Genomic DNA, 26,550 nt, shown 5'->3' with positions numbered 1-26,550 from the left:
ATTACTATATTAATACTGAATTATAACTGCTGCTATGCAGTGATATAAGCAATGAATAGTTCTTTTAGATTCATGTTAGATCTTTTGATACTTTTGATACTTGAAAAAGTGGAAGAATCAATTATAGCCCACAGATCAGAGTGCAACAGTTCATAATAGGGTAATGAAAAGCCTGAGGTAGCTGGAAAGGTAAGCCAGCCAGTGGCAGTTTACAGTAACTGTGTTGTGAGGCCTTGTAAATTTAATTATGTTTCTTTTCTCTTTTTTTGGTAGAGCTTCTAGAATACTTTGCAAAACATTAAAATGGGGTTTCAGGTGATAAATTAACTGTAATGAAAATGAGTTTCTCCACAATTTACTTTTCTAATAAATCACATTTGTGAGTAAGAAAGTCATATAATGTACATAACAAAGTATTCTTTGAAATATAGCTTCCCCCCCCCTCCCCGCCATATCTATGTCATTGTCACCTTTAAGAGAGTCAGCCAAATGCACTAATATTAGAGGAACACTTTCACATAAAACATTCCTGAGCACCTTTAAATTCAAAGTAATAAATCACAAATAATCTTCTTATGCTGCCAATATGACTGAGCTGTGGGGATGCCATTAATCTCCTATTATTCATTCTTCCAGTTGTAAAATATTGTTGTTCAAATTTTAAATAATCAAGGCACAAAATCAGTGAATGGACATATTTATGACTGCATGCATAACCTGAATGAGGGGCCCCCTAAACTCAGTTACTGTTCATGCAAAAGACTAGCTCTTTACCTTACGAGGCTCTTATAACTACAACCACCCTTACTGTGCCCAAACAACTATGCACTTTGCAGATATTTAGTGTCTGAAAATCGGGTCACTAGTTTTGAAAATGCAGCCTTTATGAATTGATCAATGGACCTGTACCTTTTGTGTGTGAATTGTAGGACATTTATAATAGATTAGCAATCTTAGGGGAAGTTGTGACTTGGGGACCCATTTTGGGGGCGCAAAGCAGTTATGAAGCTAGAAAATCTGTCCCTAATGTAAGGATTCCCTTTGTGCAGGGGAGCATGCTCTAAGGAGCTGTGCCCAAAACATCCATGTGTGTTGAAGATCCCCAGCTACCAAAACGATCCCCTTGGGGCTGAGTGTGTAATTTAAAGAAACTGCAAGATTACTGTGTCTTATTTCAGGCACAGAGCCAGACCACACCTGGCCATATCATTGGGGAAGTACAAATGTTGCTAAAAGCTCTCTCTTATCTCTCCTAATCTGGTCTTGCCCTGAGCCTATCTTGGATCTTGGCCAACATATTTAAACGGGCACAAAACAAGAACCGTAAATAAAATATTCTCAAGATTTAAAAACTGTCAGTTTAAGATGTGGAACTAGAAAGAGGCTTAGCCACACTGACAGCCATGACCTCCATTAAATCACAGAATACATCATAGTCCGTGGCACAGCAAACTTTTCCACATTGTCCAGACAAGGTGCCTCAAATCTCAGTTGGAACAAATGGCCATGTTCTTCTGGCCTTTACACAATGCAGGAGAAAAGGAGAACATAATTTGATAGTCTAACTTGAAGGCTACGTCTAGACTGGCATGATTTTCCGGAAATGCTTTTAACGGAAAAGTTTTCCGTTAAAAGCATTTTCGGAAAAGCGCATCTAGATTGGCAGGATGCTTTTTCCGGAAAAGCACTTTTTGCAGAAAAGCGTCTGTGGCCAATCTAGACGCGCTTTTCCGCAAAAAAGCCCCGATCACCATTTTTGCGATCGGGGCTTTTTTGTGGAAAACAGTACTTTGCTGTCTATACTAGTCCTTTTGCGCAAAAGTCTTTCGGAAAAAGACTTTTGCCTGAATGGGAGCAGCATGAGATCATCAGTGCTTTTCCGGAAATTCAAGCGGCCAGTGTAGACAGCTGGCAAGTTTTTCCAGAAAAGCGGCTGATTTTCCGGAAAAATTTGCCAGTCTAGACACAGCCGAGGGGTTTAGAAAGTTCTATAAAGCATTTCAGCCCTCAAGTTCTCTGCCTGGCTATCAAACAAGGGTAATGACTACAAGTATACTTTCATGTGTGTGATAACTGCACTATAACCAAGAGCAAAACTAAGAACATATTGCTAGCCCTGCATGGGAGCCAGGAACAATCAGGCAACCAGTCTATGTCTGTCTGTCTTTCTCTCTCTCTCTCTCTCTTTCTCATATTAAAGTTACGAGCATAACCCTCAACAGAAAGGCTTACCCCAACAGATTTTCAGCATGCTCCAAATAGAGGAGCATCTTAAAAGTGAGACTCACTAGCACAGCTGGATGGTGGGAACATAAAAAGGCCAAGCAATTTTTTCATGCTGATGCAGATGATCTGTGATGTAAATCTTCTAAGTGGAGCCAGGACTAGAACCTACAGGGACACATGCAGCAGGTCTCTGGGGACAAGAGCCAGTCAAGGACAGCCTCAAGGAAAGATAGGAACTTAACTTACTGAGCTTCAGGTGGACTATAATCTTTATCGTGCAAAAAGATCCCTGAGTCAGACCCCAGCAGTGTGGCAGGACCTGGGATCTCCTATCCCATAATCATTAGCTGAGGCTGCCTTTACAGACTTCAGATGCTATGTGGGGAGTTTCAGCCTACCCTCATGAGTTAGTTTTCCATATTTGCAAAGAGCCAAGGGTTTTTCATTTTGTGTTCTCCCAATCTGCCTGTATTATATAAAGAATGGATTTGTGCATGCAATGATGATACCCATTGGCATCTTTCCATTGAATTTTGAGTTCTTAACTGTCATCACGCTGACTATTTTACAGACATTCAGCTCTTGCATGAACAGCTCTTTTCAGTATCACATTAAGAAGAGTGACAGCATTGCTGACTGTCATCATACAATACAGTATCTGGCTGCATCTTGATAAGGTGACCTGAGGCTTCCTTATTTGAGTAGTTAGTGTCTGGTTTTGTTTGGGTTTTTTTAAGATTGTCCTACAATCATGAACTCATGATATAGTTAATGGAACACAAAACATGTCCTTGGTGTATTTTTTTTTTTTTTTAACTCTCAGAGCTACTGTAGTTCATATCCTTGCAATGACAGACTTCAAGCATGCCATACTCCCCCATTCATCTGAAATGCAATCAGCAAAACTCTAATTCTGGTCTCAATTACACACATTTTCATTCAGTGTAACTCTAATTAGATCACATCATCACTTCTGCTTTACACTAGCATAAGTGAGCTCAGAATCAGACCGAATAGTCACATTCAACAACATCATTTAAAAATACTGCAGAATTAAAAAAAAAAGAGATAGGGGAGGGAGGTAAGCACAGGAGAAAATAATCAAAGCAATATCCATTGTATACACATTTTCAGGGGTCAGTTCTTAGAAGTCTGAATATATTTGTGGGAAAAAAAGATGAAAGCACCATTATACATTTGGTGCCAGTGTCTGAGATTCCAAATCTAGATATCAAAGATGACTGGCTGCCTGAAAGGACTACATGGTTTGAGAACATGATCTTGGTAACTAATTGACCATTCATTAACAGTGGGAAATAGGTGAATGGAGGGATGATAGGAGTTACTATAGAGAACTTTCTGGGTGTCTGGCTGGTGAGTCTTGCCCACATGCCCAGGGTTTAGTTGATCACCATATTTGGGATCAGGAAGGAATTTTCCTCCAGGGTAGATTGGCAGACACCCTGGAGGTTTTTCGCCTTCCTCTGTAGCATGGGGCACAGATCTCAGCTGGAGGATTCTCTGCATCTTGGGGCCTTCAAAGTATTTGAAGGCTTCAATATCTGAGACATAGGTGAGAGGATTATTCTAAGAGGGGTGGGTGAGATTCTGTGGCCTGCACTGTGCAGGGAGTCAGACTAGATGATCATAATGGTCACTTCTGACCCTAAAGTCTATGATTCTATGAGACTATAGGGTGCCCTTTTAATCTTATGTTAATGTATAAAACAGGACTAATGAAAATGAACATAATTTAGCTATTTATTTTAGGATATACCGAAATGTAAAAGGTATCAGTGCTATTTTTCACATAAAAAATAAAAAAAGGCCAGATTATGACCTCTCCTGGCCATTCATTCACACAGGATAAAAAAGCCAGAAGATAAGTTGCTTCCTTACACCCATGTGCTGGTTAACTATACCATACAGTGTGGAGGTAACAGCTATACAGAGACCTCCTAACTGTGTATGTGAATGGGGAGAGAACATGAATCATAACTTTTTATCATTATTTGTTTCACAGTCTGTTCTGAGAGGAAACATGGCTATATGCTGCCCCGGCTAGACATCTTGTGGCATAGCCATGAATGAACCCTTATTAGCAATCGTAGAATTAAAACATCATAGAAGATTAGGAATAGAAGAGACCTCAGGAGGTGATTTTATCCAACCTCTTCTACAGGAAGGACCAATCCCAACTAAATCATTCCATCCAGGGCTTGGTAAAGCCATGTCTTAAAAACCTCTACATATAGAGATACCACCACCTCACTAGGTAACCCATTCCAGTTTTTTACCACCCTCCTAGTAAAACCATTTTTCCTAATATCCAACCTAGATCTGATACTGCAATTTGAATCTTGCAATTTGATATCCAACCTAGATCTGATACTACAGTTTGAATCTTGTTCTGTCATCTGCCACCACTGAGGATAATCTAGCTCTATCTTCTCTGGAACCCCTCTTTAGGTAGTTGATGGCTGCTGTCAAATCCTCCCCCCTCCTTTTTCTCTTCTGAAGACTAAATAAGACCAGATCCCACAGCCTTTCCTCATAAGTTATGTGCTTCAGCCCCCTACTAATTTTCATTGCCTTCCACTTGATACTCTCTATTTATCAGGGGACCCAGAACTGGATGCAGTACTCCAGATTTGACCTCACTAGTGCAAAATACAGAGGAATAATCACTTCTCCCCATTTGTCGGCAATACTCCTATTAATGCAGCCCAATATGCTGTTAGCCCTTTGGCTAACACTGTTGACTTATACCCAACTTCTTATCCACTGTAATCCCCAGGTCTTTTCTGCAGAACTGTCACTTAGCCAGTCAGTCCCCAGCCTGTAGTAGTGATGGGATTCTTCCTTCTTAAGTGCAAGTACTCTGCACTTGTCCTTGTTCAACCTTATCAGTTATCTTTTAGCCTAATTCTCCAAATTGTCTATATCACTCTGGAGCCTATCCCTAACTGTTGTTACCCGGAAGGCTGAGGTAAACAATTGCTGTGGGCAATTAATTAAAGCCTAATGCTGCCTTCCCCACAGAAGCCAGATTCGACCTGGTACATGTATCTATCACCATTGGAAAGGTTAGTCACAAATCAGGTCAGACATGAATTTAGGGCCAAACCATATATTTGAGAAAATAAGAACACGCAACACCAGTAAGATCAACAGTAAATATCCCACCCTAAACTGGAAGAAAAAGGAGGATAGGAAAGATCCCATATACAAAAGGAGTATACTTTACAATAAAACACTGAAGGCGGCGATGGACGCCTGCAACCTTTGACCTCGTGGCTAATTTAAAGCCGCGAGGGAGGACATCAGGGAGATCCCTCAAGGTAGATTAGCTTTGGTTCCCGGGTAGTCCCTCAAGGTAGATCCTCACCTCTCCACGTGGTGGACACACTCTGGATTCCCTTGCACCAATCCTTCAGCAAAGTGGGGTTGCATGGGTGTAGAAGTTGCTGGATGGTAAAATCCAAGAGTCCAATAGCACCAGTCCCAAAATCTTTAGAGAAGAGACTTCTCTCATACTCAAGAGGGCACGACTAATGCTGGACCTGAGCAGCAGCTTTGACCAGGCCACATGCGGATGGCACTCCTCAGGGGTGACGGACGAAGACGAACGAAGATACAGCTACAAACGGACTGACAAGAACCAATGGACGGTCGAGGAGAGACAAAACAAGCTATTCTCAGAGGAGGGTTTACAAAAGGCAGTAAGGCAGGAATCTGGATTAGTGAATGGGGTGCAACAGAATAGGACGGTGTGCATAGGGAAAAAGGTGCTGGATACATAACTTGGCTGCGCACACATCACATTAGTGAGGGGTGCACAGGTTCAGACCGTGTGCATAGGCTAGAGAGTGGAGTGCAAAGCTTCTCTCTGTGTGGTTTTGGTGGGAAGAAACTACTGAGATGAAAAGGACTAGCAGACTTCATTTTGGATCTCTAGCCTGGGTAACACTTTCTAGTATATTTACCTCCCCCACTCCCTCAGCTTAGTTTAACCTGTGAATTTGCTGAGTGTACAATCCAACCGATCATCCAGATCTTTAATGAAGATTTTGAACAAATACAAACTAAGACCCGAATGTGGGGCACTCCATACCAGCTGCCAACTACACATAGAAACATACCTGTTGAGTCTGATAATTTAGCCAACCTGATAGTCCATAAATCCAAACCACACTTCTTTACTTTGCTGGCAAAAATACTATGGAAAACTATACCAAAAGCCTTGGTAACAGCCAAGTGTATCATGTCCATTACTTTTCCCAGATCAACAGAGTCAGTTACCCCATCATAGAAGGCAGTTAGGTTGGTCAGGCATGATTTGTCCTTGATGCATTCATGTTGATTGTTCTTGATCAGCTTCCTCACCTCCAAGTGTTGCAAAAGAGATTTCTTGAGAATCTGCTCTATGATTTTTGTAGGGATTAAGATGAGGCTGACCCGTCTGTAGTTTCCCAGGTTCATCTTCCCTTTTTTGAGATGGGCACCACATTTGCCTTTTTCCAATCATGCAGGATCTCCCTAATCACCAGAAGTTTTCAAAGATAATGGCAAATGTCTCTGCAATTCACATCAGCCAATTCTGTCAGCACTGTTGCATTCATTAGAACTGGCCCCATAGCTTTTTTAAATAGTCTGTAACCTGTTTTATTTTACTTCTGATAGCTGTTCACCTCCTCTCATGTGATGCTGTGCAGTGCAGTGTAGCAGCATAGGAAATTATTATTTCTGTGAATATCGAGGCAACCCTCCCCCAATAGTAAGTATTTCTCCTTTTTCCACATTTTCTGTTAGTAGATTGACTTCTCCATTCAGTAAAGGTCCCTCAACATGTCTAACCTACTTCTTGTTACTAATATACCTATGGAAAACTTTCTTGTTATCCTTCACATCTCTTGTTAGCTCCTTAACTTACCCACAATATTTTTATATTGTCTATTGGGAAAAATATCCATAGGTGTGGTCACTAGTGCTGTTTCAACTACACTTTATACTTGGATTCTGAACTCTTTGCACAGAGATCATGCCCATCCTTCTCCTATCATCCTGACAGAAAAGCCACATGAAAATGAATAGTTTTCTGCAGATGGGTCGGTTTATGTGATATGTAAATATATGCTCCAAAATTCCTCTTTAAAATAAAGCATTCAAGCACATACGTAAATGTATTCCATTCAGCAAAGCACTTGCACATTTAATACATTTAAGCTTATGCCCCAGTGCTTTGCTGATTAGGAACTGGGCATTTGTGTAAAGATCATATATCTCCACAACATGTTTGACCAAAACCTTGTAACATGTTAAATCATGAAACAACAATCTTCCCACTTTTACTACTGGGAAACAAATTTTCCAGTGGGAGAATCAGGAAAAAAAACTTGTGCAAGGACACAGAGTTCTCCCCTCCACCTCCAAATGACTTTCCATGGAAAGGGATGATTTAAGCCTAAATATATTAATACCAGATCAATTCTGCTCCCTTTATCTATTTTCCACCTTATAAATCTGTTTTCACCTTTCCTTTAAGCCTGAGGAGAGACTGATTAAGCAATGCTTTGAAATATTATGTACCTCTGGGACACTAAGTAGCCTCTGTATTCACATCTACATATTCACCCTTCACATCACTGTAAATATCCTTGAGCAGAATATGCCTTGTGAAGTATCATAAACAATATGTTTATTATGAGTTATTAATATTCACTGAAATTATGACAAAAAATTGTGTAAACCATGTATACCAGGCAGGTCAATATAGACAAATAAACCTTTACCATCTTCTCCCTAACTTGTTAGCATAAGAATTGTCCTTGTTAAACAGATCCCTCAAGCTATGTAATATCTAAAAACATTCTCAATGTCTTTCCATGTACAGTAGAAGTAACTTACAGGTGAGGAAAACATGGTCCTTTGTCTAGTGCAGATCTGTTAACCAACTACATTTTGCTTTTCAGAAGAATATATGGCAAAGGTTTATTGATCTATAGAGACAGAGGGCCGAACCTCCAGGGACGAGCACACTGTTTACTATAGTATTAACTACCAGTATTACCTTTGATGCTAGACCTAAGATCTGGGTAAGTGACTGACCTCTTGAGACTGGCAACATCCTATTTTGTGATCTCTGAGCCAAGCAACCATTTCACACTAAATCCAGCTTGTCTGGGTGGCCAGACAGATTCCTTTGAGTAATCTAGTCTGCCTGTGACTCCAGGAATGCACATTGTTACCAAACTGATGGAATCTAATTATAGAACATACAACCAATTTGGGGTCTCTGCCTTGCTTTTTGACTGTCTGCCCTGGGGCAGGCGGGTACGCTATACAGAACGACACTGTTATAACTTTCATTAGAGCATAAGTCAAAGTATCCAAAATATTGCTTAAGAGCAGCACAACATAATGTACGCATATTTTGAGCTTGTCCCCTTTTTCTCTTCTATGCTAGCAACAAAAACCGTGTGTGGCATGTATCCTCCTATATTGTTTTTATGCCATTGTAGGGCAGCCCTTACACTTGGAGGATTTTGGCAATGTTTGCACAGGCTTTTGTAAGCAAGGCAAAGGGATTGTACCACACCCATGATTGTAGCCCACTATCTGATACTCATTATGCTCTAGGTCAGGGGTGGCCAACTGGCTCTTCAAAGAAAATATTGCGGCTCCCACACCTGTGGCTCATGGCAGTGTGTTTCTGTCTGAAAGAGACAGAGAGAGAGTCGCGGCATCCCGTGCAAACTTCAAAATGGCCACCTTCAAAATGGCCACATTAAAAGGCAATGCCTGCTCTGCTCTTAAAAGGGTGGTGGCTGGGCCTTTTTTTCCCTCAACAACTTTTTTCCCTTCGTTCTTTGCACTGTATTCACCACTGTTTTGACTCTCTGTCTGTAACGGGTTGGCCACCTCTGCCATAGGTATTCAAATCTTTAACTAAAAATTAAAGATTTGTAAGGCTAGCTTGTCCGCCACAGGTTGTTAAAACTGGAACAGGAACCTAAAGTCTAAAAAACCAAATAAGTCAACTATTTTTTCAATTACCTGCCCCAGTATGAATTATTTGAAGAACATAAATCCCCCGAAAGAAAAATCTGACACCTCTGGCTGTTGGCCTGGCAAATTGAAATGGCTGCTGTGAATGGGCGGTCAGTAGGCTTTCCTATTGCTTTAAAATGCACTTCTCCACAAATACATGCATCCTTCAGCATTCTTACAAAGGAATCAAATTACAATATGTATTTTTGAGGCATCCAGGAACAAAAATACCATATAGCTTTGCAGGTGCTGACCTAAGACTGCCAGTTTTAGAATCCAGAAGGCTAGCTATTGATTCACACTAAAACCAGAAACAAACTTTTGAGTAGAAACTTAAGAATCCCATTCCTGGGCTGCACTGAGATTGAGGCAGCTCGGCAGGAAATATAGAAGTGAGGATGTCAATTAGTCACCTTTCAATAACCTCCTCATTAGCGCTGGAGTAAACATGCTCTTGCAGTCACTAGCCTAAGCAGAGCAGTCTGAGGTTTACTTTAATTTGTTGCAACTCAAAGAGCTATTCTGGTAGCTATGGACTGCTAGGATGTACAGATATCCTTCCTATGTCCCTTGCAACCAGTAATGAAGAGTGTCTATTTTTCACTCACACACATATTTATACATAATCCATAGCTGCAGAAAGTAGGAGGTGGGTTGAATTTAGTCTTTCGCTTCAATTTCAAAATTCTTCTTCAGTGAGAATACAGGTACACTGAATGGTTCAGAAGTGAACAACTCTAAAAATGTGTATTTCTACTATTGAGGACCTAAGAAGAAAGAAAGATAGTTGATTAGGAAGCTGTGGAATTGCAGAAATATCACTTTAAAACTACTTATTTCAGTGAAAGAATGGAGTTTAGTCCCTTCATAATCTTATTTTTGTGCATTTTTGTAGAGCTGGAAACAAGGAATCAGAGTGAGAGGCATCTATGGGTATTATTACTTGATAACCTTGATGATAGACAAAATACATTACTTGATGATAGACAAAACACATCTAAAAACATTTAACATTTCCAATGAAGCTATTCATTTTAACAGTTGTTAATGACAGAGCTTGTAATAATATTCAAGTAATAAATAAGCAAAATGTTATTCAAATAATTAATGTTCATCAAGAATAGGAAAGGAATTTTTTTATTGATGTGTTAATATGATATATTAACACAGTATACATAATTTAGAGGGTACTGCTTTCTGATCAAATCTAAATTGTAGGAAACTATGCGTGTGCGTGTGCATGTGTGTTCTGCAAGAATCTTCCAGATCATGAAATTTTCAACTTTCAGGATGTAATATTTCTGGAACTTCTAGAAACTTAAAAAAAAAAAGAAAAAGAAACTTTTTTAGGTGAACACACTGTATTCAGGAAGAACACAGAGATTGTAGAGTATAAAAAATTAATTTGACCATGTTTGGAATTCCCCTATTACATTTACACAAGCCAGCCAAGTTGAGAGTTTGTATAACTTTTATACTACATCAGCACATTGTGTATTCTACATATGTTACAAACTACATATGTTAGAGAAAAAGGTTAGAAATATTTTACTGAGTTTTTACATATAGATTTTACTTTTCATATTTTCCTCCTATAAAGCTGTATATATTAAGTTACTGTGAGATTAGGTGTACAATGGCTAGAAAATAGACTAATTTATAAAACTAGTAATTTCCCCCCCAATAATGTCAAGTTTTAAAATTTTTGAAAAAGATCACATCCCATTTTTCAAACAACTCTAGTTACTCATTTTAGAAACGTATAAGAATGCCTTAAAAGAAGTTTCAGTACATATTTGTATGGTTCAATACATTCTAGTCATATTGCCTGTGATAGGCATCACATATTCCGGTTATAGGGACAATGTCAACACTGGACTAAAACAGAAAATTTCTCAGAATTAGTCAGTCTAAGAAGCAAGTGATTTATAAACTATTAGTAGGTAGGCTATCTTCTCCCATTTCAGGGGTATAAAATTATTATTTCTTAGACTTTGAAGGTCACAAACTATCTGACCTCAAAGCTATCACTGGTACAGGTTTTAATTGGTACCCATCCCACTCTTCAAATCATTGTAATGTTGTGGTGTATGGAAAGGATTTATCTGCCACATATTTTTGTGACATTTTTCACTTTTCTTTTTAATGATAACTGTATGAAAATATTTGTGATGTTAAAAGTCTTCACAATTAAGATGAATAATTGGATTTAGTGTAATTGAAACAGTCAAACATGCAAAATAAAAATGTATCATTATATTAAAATGTACATGTACTGTACTATATATATATATATATATATATATATATATATATATATATATATATATATATATATATGGGGAAAGATAAATAGACTTTCTCTAGGTATGTATTGCATCATTAATCTCTCTCATATTAAAAATCTTTGGGGCAGAGGTCATACCTTGATATATTGTACAGGACACTATACATTTTTTGTGCTCAATAAATATTATGGAAAACATTCTTTTATTCCTGCAACTTTGTAAAGAACAGCATTTATTCTGCATCACTGACCTCCCCTGTACTCTGCTAACTCATCTCTGTCAGGACCACTTCCAATATTCTCAACCTCTGAGAAATTTCAAACAGTCACCGTTGACATTATACAAAAAATGATTGCAGCAAAAATTGGAAAGAAAATTGGAAGCAGAGAGTAAAATTATAATAGTATGTTTTTTAAGATATCCATTTACATCTTTTAAAATATTGTTTTACTGCTTATAAAATATGCTAATCATTACAATGCTTAATAGGGTTAGTTTGAAATAAAAGTTGAGGAGATATGCATACGAGTTTGTGAAATCAGGGAAGTTGGAGGGAGAGGGAGGGAGCATCAGCATTATTACGCAGCAGCATTATTTTGGAATAATTGACACTATTCTGAAATAACGTAATGTTCATCTACACTACAAAACTTTATTTTGAAATAATGTTGAGCTGGAGGACTTTCTACTCCAACTCCCGTACCCTCATTTTACAAGAAGTAAGGGAAGTTGAAGGAAGAGTGCTCTTTCTTTGACTTCCTACTGTGTAGCCAGAGCTAAAGCCAAGATAAGCTATTTCAACTTCAGCTATGCAATTGACGTAGCTGAAGTTGCATGGCTTAATTTCATGTTAGCCCTGCTGTTTAGATGTACCCTTAGTGAGTTCCTGTGATTAAAATAGGACTCAAATGCCCCTGGATTCAGTGTCTTTTCTTCCAAAATCAGTGCAATCTTTCAGATTTCTAGCAAAAGGTTACCAAAACTATAAGTAATGGAAATTGCATGATTGGCTATGTATTCAGAGATATTTTTCTACTCTATTTGATTTCTTGGATGAAACACATACTTTTCAATTATACGGTGTTTTGAGCATTTAATCTTTTTTGAGCATTTTTATTAAATTATTATACTCTATCTCACCTGGTTCATGTGGAAACCATAACATTTTCAGCACTGTAAATAAGATTTCTTTCAATCAAAGTATCTGATTATTTCTTTGCTATCCTTTTATGCAGCATTTGTCCCAAAATACTGAAACTATGATCTAAATTGTTTCTCTTTTTCATTAAGTAATGCTCCATATTTTACCAAAAGCAGCCATTTTATCTTTTTCCCTATTGGTTTTCTTCTTTTTAAGAAGGAGATCTCTTTACTGTTTTAAATCCAAATTTCATCATGACAATTCTGATTATGTTTTTTTTTCCGGATAAAAAGAACAGGCAGAATGACCTTTCTTACAAGGGAGTGAAGTTCTACTCTGAAATGTGACTGTGTGCAAATGGCTCATTTTTATTCATCAAACCTTCTGACTCTGTTTTCAGATGAAGGTCTGATCACATGTTTGTCTGATTAAATGTTGCTTACTATTTTGCTGTGTTGGTCTGCAAAGCCAGGAGGAAGGCATTTTAACTCTATTCCTTCTTGTGTATTAATAAAAGGCTTTTTTAAAGTTTTACTTCAATGATCATTCGTGAGAACAACCATACTCAGAAAGTGATGTTGTATACAGGAATCAGCTGAAAGCAATGTTGTGTAGGCATACCTAAGGATATAACTTGGCCCACAGAATCTATATTTCTGATAACGTGAAAAAGGGAAGATTCAACTTGATTTTCAGATTTCAGGATAAGTTTGACCATCACACAAAATACCTTGATATCTTGATATGGAATCACTGATACTCATACATTAACCACCAATATTTTTGCAGTCAGTTTACTGAATAGAAACATTTTGAGAAAGAACAAAGGTAATGTATCTCCTAAAAAGGACATAGCATTTTTCCCCTTTACAGAATGCATCTTTGGAAAAAACAACAACAACGGAATCTCTTTACAACTTGGAGCGTGGGGAAGTCCCTCTCCAGTAAAAGATGAAGACATTCTGTATCAAGTTACTCTTTACCTGACAATAGTTGCATATACTACAGCTTTAGATTTGCATTTTCTCTGATGAATCTTTCCGTCCCTCTCTATATTTAGCAGACACTACTTGACAAGTTAGAAGTGAATATGTAACTGATCAAATTAACCTTGAACATGCTGAGACAACAGCGTAGTAGGTTTTGACCTACATGAAACTTGCCAGAATGTGAACAAGTATATACAAATGATAAAGCTGATTTCCACAAAGTAGTTATTTAGAAAATGATACTAAATAGTTGTATCTGAGCTATTATATTTATTATGTATTTTAAGCATTTTGTGACATTACAACATCTTGGATTCTATAGTACTACAGTTACATGATAACATTTAAATATTTCAGAAAAATAGCAACTACAGTCTATATGAGCTAACCTAACATACTTTTACAGCCTGATTCTTCTCTTATTTAAATTGCTGATTTTTCCCAAGTGAAAGAATGTACTGGAGTGATGTTGGAATAATATTATTGTAAGGGGAAAAAAGAATCAGACCCTTCATTTTCATTTTGGAATTTGTTCATACTGAATATTCTGAGCTTGTGCCTCATCCTAATTACATCACTTCTACCATAGTATGAATTTATTATCATCAGTGGAGCTGCTCCTGATTTATACTACAGTAAAGTAAGAATAGAATCAGTCTACTATACTCAGCCAAAAAACGGAACACTTGCACTGTACAACATTTGCTCTTCGTTTTACAGAAATAGATTGGGTATTTCAATACCTGCCGATCTCTACTTTTAATCAGATCTCATTTCTGTACAATTATCATTTCAGGCTTCTGTTGATTGCTTTTACTGAGCATAATGAGTAGAAAGAAACACTATCTCATTGTGCAGAATATTGAATTGGTCGGTGTAATAGACTCAGTTGCTATTTTTGACTTGCTCTTTGAAAAGTTAATTTTCTCTTTCATCAAATAACTAGCAGACTACTAATAGCATATAAGGTTTTAGAGGGATTTGCATTAAAGAATGCAGCTGAGTGCCTTATCTGCTTCTGGAAACAAAATGACATATGGATGTTCTTTTACTATTAAAACCTTAGGTAAAATCTAACACGCTTGCTGCAACCCCTTAGAGCTACTTTTAAGTGTATGGCATAGGAGAAGGACTTATGCATGAAAAACATAAACAGGTCTGTATTTATTCAATTATTTCAGCTGCAAAATGTTTAAGGACAGAAACTATAAGGAAATAAATTGTTTTGACCATACCAGAATGTGTTGACATGTATGAAAAGTACAGTGCAAAATGAGGGACACAACTGGAGTCCTCCACTATCCCAGACCTTGAAAACACAGTGTACTAGCTTAGAAAACAAAATATCACAAATTCAGATTTCCATTAGTCTCTTCTTATTTTATGAGCACTTAAATTAATTAGGAAAACATGAGTATGACATCAACTTGATTCAAAGATCTTTGCATTACAATATTGCAAAGATGGCTTTAATCCGCCCATATAGTACACTTCAATGATTGTTATTTTATTTTTAGTTATTTTCTATTTGTGAGTCATTTATCTTTTTATACTTTTAAACATTTCTGTTATACTATGCATAGTTTTCCACGTCTTTAGACTAATAAGTAATATTAGACTAAATACTTGAATTTAAATAATTAAAAGACAGTAATGTAAACATTTTGCAAAATTATCTGTGTGTACCACTAGATTTTCAAGTAAAACATTGTATTGATATATTAAATAAGGGAGGAGTCGTACAATGTCCTGCATTTATTGAATAGTCAATACTTGCTAATATAGTATGCTTCAGCACCGAACAGTTTTTAATTAAACTAAGACTTTCATAGCAGAGAATTTTTTAAAAGACTTATCAAACATAGAACATGTGAAGTTTAATGGTTCTGTGGCAATATAATAAAAATCAGTAGACTCAGTATACAAGGAACAGCTATTTTCTGATAGGTGAGACTAAACCCAGGAAGCCATAAATGTATGTTGTACGTTATGGCGAATTAAAAATAAACATTTAATAGCTAACTGTGCACATGACTGATTTCTCTGTGAAATATTGTCAGTAAACTAATTCATTGTATTGTGAAATTACCTAATTAAATACCTCAATTCACATTATAAAATTCCTAAAATTATCCCTGAACTATTGGAAGAGTTTCAGAGGGTTAACCATTTTTCTATAACTAAAAACAAAATTAAAAAACAACAATGGTCCTATAGCACTCAAGGTGTATCTACACAGAAAAGTCATTTCAGAATAACTGCCATTTTAAATTATTCCTCCTGGGGCTCTAAACTAAGATAGAATGTCTATATTAGGGAAGCCTGCCTTAGACTAATTTTGAGGCTTCCCTGCACTTTAGATGTGCTATTTGAAATAAGCTATTTTGAAATAACTATTGTTCCAGAATGTCTTATTCCAAAATAACTGTGCAGTGTAGATATAGCCTCAGAGACTAATCAAAGATATATATAGCTGGTATCATGAGTTCTCTTGGCGGGGGGGGGGGGGGTATTTGTTTTTTTTTGTTAGTCTCTAAGGTGCTACAGGACTATTGTTGTTTTTTTAAGTTTTATTGGAAGAGTTGTTAACTTAATGTTGCTGGCCATGTTACTGATCATATTGTTTAGTCTGCATAAAGATATAAATGGATAATGCAATTGAATGGGAAATTATATTATTTCCTAGATAATTTTTAACTATTATTTGCAAACAGAAAATTACACTTAAACTTTCTACTGTTAACCAGACTCTTCTTATTTTCCCATGACAGTGAAAGTATAAAATATTGCACAAAATACTAGGCAACGATAATGTACAAAGGAATTGCAGTTAGCATGTCTAGTTGTATAGCATAGCATCTATGGAAGGGGAATAATGGGCAAGCAATAAAGTACTGTTTTTATGGACCTCAAGAATAAGAAAGACCACAACGTTTACAGCCCACTTGTCTACTTTCTATAGATGAAAAACCACTCTTTACCTACTCGTTTTCATTACTGCTTTACAAACAATTCTACAAAGCAAATGCAAAGCAATATTCTGAGTCTTTTTGTAGCTACCATGTTAGAAAAAATGTGCCTAATCCAGTAAAGTGCTTAATACCAAAAGTAACCGAAGGTACTCAGAACCTTACAAGTCTAGGTCTCATATGCTTTAGATTTGAAATCTTAAGAAACTTTTTTTTATTGTATCACATACTGGAAGTAGCTATAAAATGTATGAGCAAATTTAACATAAACCTGTTTTTTGTCATCAAGGAGTAAAGGACATCCCAACTGCTTGGTACTGCAGGAAGAGACCAATGGAAACTGTAAAAACATTTTCAATCATTTTCCTGGACGGGAATCTTTCACCATTTTTAGTAGAAAAATTAAAAATTAGAAAGAGATTCCTCACTTCTAAAACTGCCTTACCACCATAACAAAAAATATTGGATGGAAAAGTCCAAAATCAGGGGAAGAGATTTGGATGAAAGGAATACACATCTGTAGATTTCCTAAGTGATAAAGCTGTCTTTGAAAAATCAGAAATTATTTCTGCATCTATGTTTATTCAGTCCTTGCCCATTTTTGTTAAGAATAAGGTGCTAATGATCATGCATATCTAATGTGTTTCTAAGGAAGAATGCAGAGCACAAATTACCATTTGGTTACTATTGGCCTGGGCATTCTTTTTAACTTGTACTCATTGGTGAAATGCCCCATACTTCTGCTTCAATTTCTCTCTTTCTTTGTTGTGATAATGTTTTCATCTCTGAAAAGTTTGTCTTATTTATGCTAATGTGTTATTCTCAGTGTGTATATCAATGTGTAAATGTCAGTATGCCTTGTTAATCTGTTTTATGATGGCATAATGCTCTTGCTTTAAAAGGGTAAATTACAAGATCTATACAAATTACTAGCATGTATGTAGAATATTTTGCATTATTCTTTGCTACTTTTTTTAACTTGCAAAGTCTTGTTATGTTTTACTAGTTTACTGTTAGTAAATCTTCCTGGCATGATTGAACAACTTTATGATATGATTTTTCTCTAAACATTCAGTATTTTAAATGATGCTGATAGAAGCTGAAGGGCTAGTTTTCAGAACTCATATCACTAGCATAGTCTATAAAGGTCTTCGGTTTCATTCAACTGATAACACATGATACCACAAATCTATCACAACAAAATCTTTCAATGTACTCACTGTATGTATCTGAAAAAGAACCAGTGTCTCTCAAAGTTAAAACCTATCAAAATGTACAAATTTAGAGCATGAATTACAATTTTTATATATCTGTGTTTCCAGTTGAAAAAGTTATATTTGTGAAGAAAAGAAATCTTCCACAAGAAATTGGCTAAGAATAGGGAGGAAGACATGATTATACCCCTCACGTAATCATTCAAGCTAGTCACCTTTCGGTCAGGATAAAATGGAGCCCACACTCAAAGAATTCAGACATCATTATTCAATTAATTAACAAATGATTCTATTAATTAACATTACATATGTATATAATTGCATGATTCTTTTAGCAGACAGAATTAGGTGAAATATGTTGGCACATTTTTAATTTTTTAAATCAACCAAACATTAATATTTTACAGACCTTACTTTTATAGTCTTGCCACTGAAGTCTCTGAACTTTGTACATGCACCATAACTTCTGCTTTATGCTCTCCCATTAACAGCTATTAAGAGTCACACTGCATTATCATGAGTTACACAAGTATAATTACTTCGAATTTAAAGAAATTTATAACTGAGATAATGCATGATCATTTTAGTCAAAGCTACAAAAATAGCTACATCTCAAACATGACAGACCCAAGGTGTCTTTTCAACTTTGCCACACTACTCTTTAGAATAAATGTGCCAAATCTTCTTGTTTTAGTTTACGAATGTATATGCATGGAGGCAGATTTAATGTATTCTAGACAGTTACCTGATCTTGGGTGGATGATTCCAAGAATGAAATAATATCTGAATAGTTTCCATGGGCATGGATCCTCTTTAAATATCTAAAAAGACAATAACATCAGCTGAATGTAAACTATAATATTTTACACATATCAATCCAAATTCATCACTGTTGTAAGCCCACTAAAGGTATGAACTTGTCACATTTGTTTTAAGAGTATGTTATGTGGTCTCTATCCATCTTAAATTTGCTTCCTTCTGTACTGGCTTAAATTACTGAATTAATGATTGTAGCCCAGAAGAGATTTCCAATTAACTTGTTCTACTAAACTGATTACACATAGAGTTTTTATAAAAGAAAGTATCTTAAATGTTTGCTGAAGAAAACCTCAGCCTTACAAGTGACACAAAAAAAGTTTGTACAATATTTATATTTGTAGCAATTAAAACAGCATAGTAAAATAGCCTCATTAGGATTTTTAAAAAGTAAATCACCCTGAGTATAATTTCAGGGACATTATGCATGATTTTACTGGCTTAGAGATATTGTATTTATATGTTCTTCATTGTTCTTAAGAAGGAAGTATCACATTTTTAAGGAAATTCCATCAATCCACATGCCAACTGACTATATGTCTAACACCACAAAAGAGACTAATATGTTTGTTAATGACGCAATATTGTTAATATATGCAATATAAACATTTCTGCTATTTTCTCAAATCTATCAAAATCTTTTTTCCATAATATGATAAAGAACCCTTAGAAAAGTCATGAATCAATTCTCATGTTTTTAGAATCACGCTCCCAAATGCTTTTGAGCATGAAGTTCTATAAGTAGAGCTGCTAATGCCCCCTATCATTGGGGTTCCCGAAAACGTCTCATTTACAGGACGCTATGTCCAAATTACATAGACCTTTTGTCAAAATACATGATGTGTCTATATTAAACAATTTTACAACTATTTAATTGAGATGTTCTACAGCCTTCATGCTTTGGAGCAAGGACTTGAACTTTAATGGGGAAGGAGAGGTATGTTCATCCCAATGAAAATTCATTTAAATGCTGCTGAGTTATAAGGTTCAGCAAATCTGCATTCAGACATGATCACTAGAGATTTCTTAGAGATTTGCAGAAAAATGGGCTAACTAATGACAGCCCAGAATTTTTAGAGGAGGGGGATAGAGTATTTGGCTAGCTGGCTAAATGAAGCAAAGCCCACCCCCTCTGCCCTTTAGGTGATAAAATACGAGGTTTTGTCAAGACCTTTTATGAAAATTATGCTAGTTGCCTTTTTTTCGGAAGGTGTTGAAAGAAAGTTTTTCCCTTTACCACCACACTGACTTTGTTGCAGTTATTTTTTGTTGTTATTTTGTTGTTGTTGTTGTTGTTTTGTTTGCCCCACTGGGGGTTCATCAAGGATTTTACTCATGCATGGCACACTGGATAGTAGACTCTATGTTACAACTCATTATTTAATGTCCGATGCAAGTACACGATAGGAAATGTACACAGTAGCTTAGAAAAGGCCTCAAAAGGACGTCTTTACTAAAAGAATGTATGGGGACAGTTGGGGCATCCAATGATTGGAATGGCAGAGAACCAGTCACTCATTTTTATAGCCTCCCCCTTAATCTTCCTATGAAGGGTGTGCGTAAATGGTAAGGTCCCAGCAATGGTTTGCTGGAGGACATGGATGGAAAAAAGAAGGGGGAGCTGGTAAAACCCCCCTGGGTAGTTAGGAAATATAAATAGTGTTACCTGCACTGTACACTTATCTGTCAGATAGTCTCAGACATTGAATAATAAAATTACAGCCTGATTAAATTCATGTCAGTTGTTTCCTATCATTCTTTCAGTATACCAAAGGGTGCCTGTATCAACCACATACAGTGCCATCTTGGAATGGCAGGGATAGGACTTTCCATGCAATTTCTCATCTTAGCAGTTGAGGAGGGTGCAACGATGAAGGAACTGGAATAGAGAGCAGGGGGGATGTCTCCTGTACACTCAAGTCCTCCTTTGTTGGCATACAAATAATAGCAGCTACACTGTAATACAATGGAGACAGGGAAGAAGATGCAGGAGAGGAGAGGGATGATTGGATGCGAGAAAGGGGGCAGACAGTGAATTGCAAAGGAGAAGTGGAAGAATTGGCTACTAGCAGAGAAGGAAGAAGGCAGAGTCCAGAGTTGGAAAGAAAGATAGGAGTAGACAGGCAGGAGCAAAGAACTGTGATGGAAGCTTGGGTAGCAGTAAAAGGGTGGGAGGAGTAGGGTAGAGGGTTGAAAGGAGCAGGAGGAGAGGAACAGGAACAGGACAGAAACAAGATAGATTCTTAAGAGTCTACAAACACTAGAGAACATTGGTCTTCTGAAATAGAAGAATTTTCATTCCCAACAGTGCTCTGTGATCAGAAGTAGCTGTGAAGCCCTCTACTAAAGTGTATGTGTCATTCTCCTCTAAGGAGTTGTCCACACAGTGGATCACAACATACTAATGTTACCAGCTACTCTTGTTAGCTCAAGTGTTAGAGAACCATATCATTAAACTAAAAAGTCTGAACCCCGCTCCAGACCCATTTCAGAGATCAATATGGATCCATATGAAGGAATTTTTGTTTAAAAAAGCCATACCAAAATTGCTCTTCCAAATAACCAAGTAAATCGTAAAATTGAAAGTTAACTTTGCAAACTCCAACTTTCATATTGAAAGTTACCCATGCAAGAATAAGTTGGGCCGTTTTGGAATATGTATTATAACAAACTTTAATTTCATTGTCACATAGTATTTTTTCCATTAGAATCTACCCTATTCAGCACGCAGAATGTATGTTGCTCAGAGCTGTACAGTAAAGGAAACTGTTGTATAAAGAACCTTTGCTTTGTTTGTTACAGAAGATGGAAAATGTGTAGTAAGTCAGAAGATTGTAGGAATTTCAAGGAAGATCACATAGTTAGAAAGTTGAATGTCATTTTGGAACTGTTTCAGATTTTCTAATTGCTCAGACTAAGGATTTCTATGTAATGCTGGACAACCTTCTTTATCTCCAGGTTTTTCACAAGTGGTCACTAACTGTGTATTCTTCATTTTCTGGGTGCCTAGCATGAGACATCTAAGGTCAAAAATCTGCAGAAATATTGTGCACTCATAATAGCAGATTCATTGAAGACGTGCTTTGAACTTAAGAAGAAGTTGCTATAAAAATGCTAAATACTTGGAAAAAATCAGGCCCTAAATGTCCCACGTTGGTCACCAAAAACTAAGTTCATTATTTTGACTATAACAGTCCCTCTGTCCTTCCAATCCCTGTATGAAAAATATATATAATACCATCTCAACTAACAGGAATATTCTGAAGTTAAATTCACTAATGATTATGAAACAATCAAATAAGCTTTTCAGGGGATTACAGAAATACCATGAGAAAAATCAATGGTTTTATATTCAAGGCAGGGTTTATACAGTTTTCAATAAATAAGGCCTAGGGCCATACATTGGGTCAAACATTTGCTACGTTTTGAGTGCTTCACTTTGCAACAACATGCTTTTAATGTAATGTATTAATATTACACAGAGATGATTGGATGGCTAAGGGACATGGGGGAAAAAAACCTTGTAGCCTTTCAACTCTAGGTCATCAGTTCAAATCCAGTCCATTTTAGTTACTGAAAATTAATATTGGGTAGCTGTTTGGTAGCATAAATGAAATGAGTTAATCTCCTAGCAGACAGGTTTTCACATCCCACATACTCCTTGCAATTGTCACCAACAAGAAACTCAAAGGTAAAAAGGGATCAAATGAGAACAAACTCAACTTACCTTTTATCAATGGAGAGGTTCCGCTAAGTCAGGGTTAAAACATAACACTAATATTGTGTGATGAAGCTTTTTCTGCTGTGGAATGTGCTATGCTAGCTCTGTCAATACAGGATGACCTTCAATGTCCAGGATAGTCAATCGGTCATGTTTCTAAAATCTAAATTCCTATTTTAAAAAACTACTTAAGCTATTAAACCCCACCAACCTTCCTTTTATGTATGCATAGGCTTAAATATGTAAATTCTTTAGCGTACCTTACTATTGCCCAGAACTTCACGAAAATCAAAGAATTAAACTCTTTGTAACAGATAACCTTGTATTATATTTAAAGTACAATGAGTAGTCCTGAGGCACCTTAGAGACCAGCAAAATATTCGTAATATCATAAGCTTTTGTGAGCAAAAGCCACTTCTTCAGAAAAAGTTAACTAAATTTAGTATATTTAAGTGTATTTATTTACTGTCATTTGGAGAGTTTTTAGTTCTCCAACAAGGAAAATGTGATAACAATGGAGCCGATTAAAATAAAGCCCATTGCCAGTAATCTTTTTTGGAATTACAGTATATTGAGTTCCCAGCGATCCATTGCTGAATGTTATTTCCTGGTAAAACCCATACTGAAGAAGGTTTGTGCAGATTTCATGAGACCGTGAAATCAAAGCCTAGTATATTTATCAGGTGTGATGCATTAGTATAAATGTATGCCTTCCACTGAAGCACATCTGCATAGATCCTTCAACCAGAGAGCTGTTTCCAGATGGAGAGGATGTTTCCAAGATAAGGCAATGACTTTGCTAGTTAATACTAAAGTGATATTTAAGTAAGAGCTCATTTTTCCAGACCGTCAAGACATGAAAAATTATTCTGCTGCTGGTGAAGTGACCATTCTCATTGACCTGAGAAGAACAGCAATATTTTATGGAGAGAGAGAAGCTCATATCATTGGCTCCATTTACTTTTGTTGTCTTTGACGCCTACTCTTTTTCCCACTTGTGCTGAAATTAATGTTTTTCAACTGAGATAAATTTTTGATCATAATGAAAACATTGTATCTTGTTTGTTATGGGACTCTGAGCTTTCTGTTAATCCTACTGTTGCTATAGTCACCATCTTGCTTTCAATTTTCTTAAATTGTATTGTAAAATTTCTTGTTAAAAGGCCAACGAACATTGACATTACAATCCATAGAAATAGCCTAACATACCATTTTTTGTTAACACATTTGTTATGAGACTGGCAAATTAGACTCTTTCCACTAATTTTTCTGCACTTGCTAAAAGGACAAAATCAACACAGTAATTTAAAAAAAATAGTGCTAAGTATGCTAATAGCTCCTCAGCCCCTCTGTCAAATTTTGTGATTTTATATTCCAGTTTTCAATATGTTTTTCTCTCTATTGCTGCTGTATGAAAGACCCACTGAAACACAGGTAATGTAACACCCACAAATTCAAAGTGAGAAACTTTGCCTAAACTGGTGGAGAAAGAAAGAGTAGAGGCTCCTTTAAGAGATACCATCCCACACAGATTGGAAGGGGGTTACAAATAAAGGATTAAGGCATCTTGTGAGCAGGATTGGCCTTTTGGACTGTTGTGGGCCATTGTTAGTTGCCTTTTACTCATTCTAGAAGGGGTTCAGTTCCCTGGCAAACTGGTATTGAACAGACTGAATGGAAGGTATCCTTCTAGAGAAGGTGGCAAGTAGTTTTGGACTTCTAGGACAGTGCTGAGACAACCCGCTTTCCAAAGCTCCTAAAGCCTCTTATGAAGGATGCACAGAGGGGACCAGCTGTAGTGGGGCAAACTGACAGCAACCCTTCAGCATGTATAAACAGGGAATGATGATTTGTATTACACACGTTATTTCCAGCTAAGAGCCTAAATGAGTTAAATCAACAATGTTGCAGACTAGCTGAACCACATACCTCACATCTTCTCTCTCGCTGTGTCTTTCTCTCCCCTCATCCCAAGTCTCAGTCAACTGACCAAGTTGTTTTTAGGCATTTGACTAATATGATTGACTCAGTGAGACTACTCATGTACTTAAAGTTAAGCATGATTGCAGAACCAAGGCTAGTAAAAACACCTCCCCTTTTTAATTGCTTTATATCAGTCATGCAAAATGTTACTTTTAACACTATGAGGCACAACATTTTCATGTTGAAGCTCCAAAATTGGAAACTCTCTGGTCTGAGAACATCTGTGCTCCAGCATGGCCATGGATGTTGCTGGACCAAAGAGCTCCAGAGGCAGGAATGGGATCCTGATAGGAGAACACAAGAGCTGGGAAGTCCCAGCTGGACCAGCAGCACCTGGGACAGGTGGCAGTTAGGGAGTCTGGGCGGGGGCCAGGAGGTAGTTGAGGAGCCCTTGCCCCAGCTGGGTACCCCCTAGCATCAGCAGAATGAGGCAACCAGGGAACTCCCAACTGGAGTGGGGCTGCCATCAGCCAGACAGTCCTGGTAGGAACCCTGAGGGACACTGGCAGCAGCTAGCAGGCAACAGGGCAGAGATCCTCCGCTGGGCCAGCATTAGTGGGGTCAGCATCAGGGGAAGGAGCCCCAGGGAAAAGAGCCTGGGAGCTGGGCAACCAGCAAGGAAGCATGGATTTCCCTTGGTCTGGCAAATTCCCTGGTTCAGGAGACCTCGGGTCCTGAGGGTGCTGGACTAACAAGGTCCAACCTGTAGTGTGATTTTAACTTAATGGAATCTTTTTAAACCATTAAACTATAACTATAAATGTTTCACTTGCCATTATTTATAAAATACAACCGAGACATTTTCAACATAGGGATAAATAATGGTTTGCAATGTGATGGCTATTTGTTATTACTGTACATAGGAAAAGATTCAGCTCTCAGATCCACACGGCAGATTCTCATTCTTAGATTGTTCCCCATATATACATTCACAGAACTCCCATTAAACATGAGAGGGGAGAATGTTGTGCACAGTGTCTAAAGGCTGCCAGAAGATTGTGCTATGCCAAAGCTATGTAAAGGCATCTTTCTAAAGCTTTGGAGAATACTTGAATTATGTTAGCATTACCCTGAAAATGCTTGATAAACTAAATTGTAGGCCCTTTCTGGATGCAGGAAGAAATTTGGGCCTAATTATTATTTTGTGGTGGTTTGTTAAATTATGTGGGGTTGATATGAACTATTATCTATTAGGAAGCCAAATCATCTCACCTGTGGTCTGAACCAGTGACTTCAGAGCTGACTCACTGATCCAATATTTCAATTAGTTCTCCTTTTTGCAGTTCTTTATAATTTTTTCATACTAGGTCAGGCTTGGATTTTCTTGACATGATACCCATTTTCACTGCTGCCAGTAGTTGCAGTCAAACTACTGTACCTGCAGCAAACTTTGTGCAGCTATTAATGACTTTGCAGAATTTAATAGCTGGTATTGTTACACCTTTCCAGACAACTGTTCTGTACAATTAGTGTCCAACCAATTTACAAAAAACAAAATATTCTGAACAGGAATATGTGATGCATGCAAATTAAAATGTTATTGAAATGACTTATGAAATGGCAGCTGGTACCACATTTGCTGTAAAAGAGAATGGTTACTTTTCAAACATATCATTTTGATATTTGTTTTACTATTGACAGCAAATGGATTTGTAAGGACAAGCAACACATACTATTTAGAAGAATCAAACACCCTCAACACTGAAATAAAAGGAACCAAAAGTACAAAATACAACTAATGCTAACACGCTAGATGCTGCTAAGCTTATTTCTACATTGATAGGCTACTTAATCATAATTTTTTGCTACTATGGAAAGGAAAATAACGTCTGAATATGTATAGTTTAAGAAGATTATGGTATAATCTTGATGTTTTGTCATTAGTACAACCTGCTCAGGAACATTACAGAGCTTGGAGATAGAGCTTTCAAAAATTCTGTTTACATGTGGTACAGAAGAGGCATTTGGCATACAGCAAGCACTGGTAAAGTAACTTGTACTATAAATTCATGCAATGTAAATTATAATGCATCTTTACAAATGAAAAGACAGCAACTCAGGGCTTTTATAATTTATTTTAACCTAAACAAATTTAGAAGGGCAGCCTGTCAGATTCTTTCTGGAAGAAGCAAATAATACCAATGTTTCACTTT

The 26,550-nt window shown here is 36.9% G+C and overlaps 1 long non-coding RNA gene across 1 annotated transcript in view; it reads right to left on the bottom strand.

The window, feature by feature from the left end:
• The window catches only part of LOC142829423 (uncharacterized), a 213,520-nt gene that overhangs the window by 7,886 nt on the left and 179,084 nt on the right, over nt 1–26,550 (bottom strand). Inside the window, exon 2 of the long non-coding RNA XR_012903824.1 lies at nt 18,623–18,698. This is a non-coding gene — a long non-coding RNA (uncharacterized LOC142829423). The remainder of the gene's footprint in view (nt 1–18,622; nt 18,699–26,550) is intronic.

Source organism: Pelodiscus sinensis, chromosome 5 (assembly GCF_049634645.1).
Source record: "Pelodiscus sinensis isolate JC-2024 chromosome 5, ASM4963464v1, whole genome shotgun sequence".
Lineage (NCBI taxonomy): Eukaryota > Metazoa > Chordata > Testudines > Trionychidae > Pelodiscus > Pelodiscus sinensis.
Note: the sequence above shows the minus strand (reverse complement) of the source record. Positions and strands in the feature narration are given on the sequence as shown.